The following is a 5,357-nucleotide window of genomic DNA, read 5'->3' on the forward strand; positions in this document are numbered from 1 at the left end:
GAGAGAGAGAGAGAGAGAGAGAGAGAGAGAGAGAGAGAGAGAGAGAGAGAGAGAGAGAGAGATGTCGACCCTGTTACAATGGTCAACGGCGAATTGCTCACGGTCACCTGACCAGAAGATAACCCATAAGTGGCTTCGACCCTCCAAGCAATATGGGTTATCTACGCCCCTGATCATGCTGTTACCTTGACTCTGAGGTGACAACACTCGTGACACAAATTGCTAGTTGCGACCACCGACGCGCACCTAGGCAGGCTGCAGCCCGATGCATGCGCAGGTGTCACTTTGCACACACTACACATGTATGCATGGATACGATATGCCGCCGAATATCGACTACGGACTATTGACTATTGACTAATGACTAGTGGCTATTGACTACTGACTACTGACTATTGACTATTGACTATTGACTATTAACTATTAACTATTCACTACTGACTATTGACTATTAACTATATAGTGACAATTGAGTATTGACTATTGACTAGTGACTATTGACTATTGACCATTGGCCATTGACAATATATGTCATTCTTGTTGAATTCGTAAGCCGCTGGCGAAGATGACTGCATGGAGTTTTTTTTACTGTTTTAGCGTGTGCACACAGAAAAATCAATTCAGCTAAGCTTTGCGATTCATGCAATTACCAGAAACTGCGTAAATATAAGACTAACGTTTACTAGCAGAGAAATGATTCCCTGCTTATGTGGATTGCCTATCTGTGTTTATACCGCGCTAATGTTACAGGGCCCAGCAACTAGTTTACGGTATGCGGGTTACTTGCGAGTTCATGAACTTACGATAGCAGCGTTTATAATTGACAGGAATACCCCCTGCCCATAAACGTTACTCCACGAGACGTTCCTCTGGAGCTGGAACCTCACGAGATCACAGTAGATGGCGCACGGGGGATGTGGCAAGGGATGATCTTTGATCTGTTTTTTGGAAAATTTTCTTTTAGAATGCTGTGACTTACAATAAATCAATAATTGCGGGTCATTACTTCGATGTTTTCGATAACTTCGGTGGGTTCAACCAATTCAAACGAAATTCGGTCAAATTATATAAATTTTAAAACGCTAAACACAGTCGAAGCTGTGTCACGCCTAGCACCACGATTACGCCCACCTGTTCTCAGTAGAACTGTTCTACGAAGTCAATGCGTGCTCTTCGCCAAGCTTCGCCAGCGCAGCCGAGAAAAACTTCATCCAATATTCGTCGCTCGGTGATGAATTTTTCAATCAATCAGCCGGGTGCCATTTTAATATCACTGTTCAATCAGAAACCCTTCTATACGCCACGTCGTCCGTCAATGTAAATTTCTCGGTTGGCGGTCCATTTCGAAACCTTTTGTTACTAAGCGTAAAGAATCCGAGCCAGCCAGCTTAGGCCTGCGCACTAATCCGTGTTAAAGTATGAAATCTCCGCGTATCCCTGTAATACTCTAGATTCGTATTAATGAACCGACGGAAACAGTCCATAACGTTGATAAATCAGTCTAGGGTTCGCTCTCTGCAGTATAGTAGCAAGAGCAGCCAACAGTTGAAGTAGAAACAACCCTGTATTGTACACGGAGGGCCAACACACGCGATTGGCGGTGAATTAATATGATTTGACCAATTAATCGATTTATGCTCAGATTTGACCGATTGACATTCGATTTGACCGATTGATCTCAAACGACGACCTTGTCTTGTCTTTGTTTAAGTTGTCTTGTCTTTGTTTTGTTTTTGTCTTTGTATTTTTGACTTGTCTTTGTTTAAGTTAAATGGATCTTGGAATCCTTAAAAAGTAACGACTTCCGTGAGAAAATGCAATGTGTTTAAATGTACGAGGGAAAAACACGTGCGAAAGCAAAATTGCAGTAATAATTATTACGAAAATGTCAAGTAAAGCAATCAGGCTAATTGTCTAATCGTCCCCGTCTTTTCTCACTGAGATTTATCGCAGAAACTAATGCGTGATCTTGCGCGCAATAGCTCACTGTGACGCGAAATATCTAGCGCGCAATATTGTGTCACACAATTCTTTATCACTGTAAGTATAATTAGGTTATGGTGTACTTGTAAGGTAAGACATTAGCTTGTTATCGAGTAAGCTAACATTGACCTGAACAATTCAACATCTTGGCTTGTTATCGAGTAGGCCTAAGCTAACATTGACCTGAAAATTTCAACATATTGGCCTGTTACTGAGTAAGCTAACACCGACCTGAGTAATTCAACATCTTGGCCTGTTACTGAATAAGTCAACAATGACAGGGAATACTTCAACATCTTAGCTTGCTATTGAGGAAACTAACGTTGACATAAACAACTAAATATCTTAGCTTGTTTATAATGGAAGCATATTGACGTTTGACCGCAATCTCCTCAGGGAACACGTCAGGCAGTCGGGACTGTTATATACCATTTCATCGCTACTCAGTCATAATATTATTGGCAGGCAACGGCCTCTGGCGTAAACAGCAATTTCATGTTCGCGACCTTTAATCGTTTACGCCGATAACTCAGTGTCGTCTGGAATGAAGAATAATCGACTTTTAGCCGGCTCTGCTAATTTATGGGGCTGTAAATGCCCGGTTAAGGTTGGACTGGCTATATTTATATGTATAAATTTATATGATATTATATTATATTACATTACATTACATTACATTACATTACATTACATTACATTTCATTACATTACATTACATTATATTATATTATATTATATTACATTACATTATATCAGAAACTAACTGTACAAACCTATGCAGAAAGCCCGCTGTTACATAAGCAGTGCAGATCGCGTCTACCTCGATGGGATCATCTGCGCATGCTCGCAGCGAAGTTTGTGTCAATAGACGAACGAACTAATTTAGAACATGCAAACATTCAAGCCACATTACGCAAGGCGTGTAAATGATTGGGGATGCACGGGCAATGAATACACGCACACATCAGCGATATAGTTAGTTAAATCACGACGTCTCCATATTTGTTATCGCTGCATATTACGTTCGTCCTTTGCAATCGACGTCTATACCCGCCTTTTTTCCGATCAAGCAACGACAGCAATTACACTGCAAGTAGGAACTCGAAGAGGATGGCCAAATTTCCTCCCTGGCACAAAGACGCATTGGCTATAGGATAGTGTGAGAGTTCGAAACTGGTAATTGACAGACGCCTTGTGTAATAATGTCTATATCATTGCTTGTACTCTCATGATCGTATAGTGGTTCGCGTATATGTTTGTTACTAAACGTCTATCATATGCGTATATAAATGTCTGAAGATTGAGGTACGTATTTAGAGTACAATCATATCTTTAACTAGATCACTCGGAGAGCGCAGACCTCCGCCAAGGCAGCTCAATTTTCTCACTGTGAAAATTTTAATTAATTGGATCCGGATCACCACCAAAATGTCATCAATTGTAAGTTACCCCATTTCTGACCTATCCTGAAAATTTCATTAATTAATTAATTAATTAATTGAATCCGGATCACCACCAAAATCTCATCAATTCTAAGTTACCCCATTTCTGACATATCCTGAAAATGACAATCCGTCCATAACTTTTTCAGTTAGGCTGTACACGTACCCACAAACCAACAAACACACGCCGAACAAACACACGCCGGTGAAAACATAACCTCCTGCCAACCCTTTGGCGGAGGTAATAACAATTACTGAAGCTAACGTATACGCCCATGAAACAAGGCATATTACGTGTACATAGTGTACGCGGCAAGAAACACAACTTACATGTCAAACGGCTAAGATGTTCACACACGCACAAGCAGAGACCGAGACGAGAAGTCAACTGATGAGAGACGAAGTGAGCGCACAAAGGCGTTTCTCGTTTATATACGCGCGTCCTTCTCTATTGTCTTAGGTTATGGTTACGCGGGCATGGGTAGCGCTCTCATTGGTCGACACGTATAGGTGTTTCGCTGACCCCGTGCCCGTTTAAACAAAGACTATTATACCCATTCCCTAATTTCGATTATTATTAAATTGTACCCATATTTCTGAATTACACTTGTTCAATACATATTAGCGCATATTCGCCATGCAGAGGCTTAGTTAATTGACTACATGCCCAATATGGTAAATATATTAAACATATGAGCGGTTATTACTTACAATTTGTTGAGAAAATTCATTATTCGACATGTAACACATGCTCGTATGTCGACTCGCGACACACCTGGTGTACGTACGCCTATTTGACGTAAACATGGATTTTGTGTGCTGCGTTTAAGAACGCCTATGTCTGTCTGCTTACGCATAAATCCAGTATGTCCGCCTTAACCACATACTTATAGTTATGAAGGACGCCAGGATAGTTGCTTTCTCCAAGTAATTCCACAAAGATATTAATATCGAAATGGACACCAGATATGTGAGTATTTGACATAGGCAAAGCCATTACGTGTCAAATAGTGATACTCACTACATATATGCGGAACTGTTATGTATGGAATAGCAATATTACGGATTTAGAAGTAAAGTATAGCACACGAGATACGCTTTATCGTTAGAGCTCACAGTTCAGCAGAGCAATACCGCACATTTCTTATCAATATCGTATACCACGGCGATAGAATATTCATACGGGAAAATAACGAGGAGTATATTATGTGTGAGTAGAGCAATTATTGATTCATGTTTTGCTGATATTATCTGGAACTCCCGCGTAGATACATTGTTTCAAGAGTAGATAATAACAAAGAGTGAAACACCCGATTCCCGCATTTTTAACCGATTTTTCTCATCAAAATTTAACCGCACGCAAATTTAATCAAATGTTATTATCTACTCTTGATTGTTTCAAGAGCGTATTACGAATTACGAAGCAATAATAATAATAATTAAGAAATACATTCTTAATACGCTCTTGATTGTTTGCTTGTCTCGAGCCATCGGCGCCACTAACAAGCCTACTGCAGCTGTCTAGAAGCTGACCTCATCATTTAATAATAATGAACTGCAATTAATTAAAAATAATAACGTCAAAATCCGACACAAACGATGTTTTAATAGATCGTACTACAATCAGGATAGACTCAAGCTCGCTAAATCAATGCGGTCGCGGTCCTATTGAAAGGTCGTCAATTAATGGCATCACGCGGCTAATTAGCTCGCTGTTCGCTGCACGCTTTCGGCGACACGTATCATCAACGTAAGTTTAATGAACACGCACGCGAACGTGACGCGTGACGTCACTACAACGCGTCATGTCCTAGCCAATGACGTGAGCGGTGGTCGGTGCCAGACTGAGCATAATTATATCTATTGGCACCGACAGCCTCGTCTGGGAGGAGGGCGAGTACATATATGTATGTATATATATATATATATATA

This window comes from Priapulus caudatus, unplaced genomic scaffold, assembly GCF_000485595.1.
Source record: "Priapulus caudatus unplaced genomic scaffold, Priapulus_caudatus-5.0.1 Scaffold393, whole genome shotgun sequence".
In the NCBI taxonomy this organism is placed as follows: domain Eukaryota; kingdom Metazoa; phylum Priapulida; class Priapulimorpha; order Priapulimorphida; family Priapulidae; genus Priapulus; species Priapulus caudatus.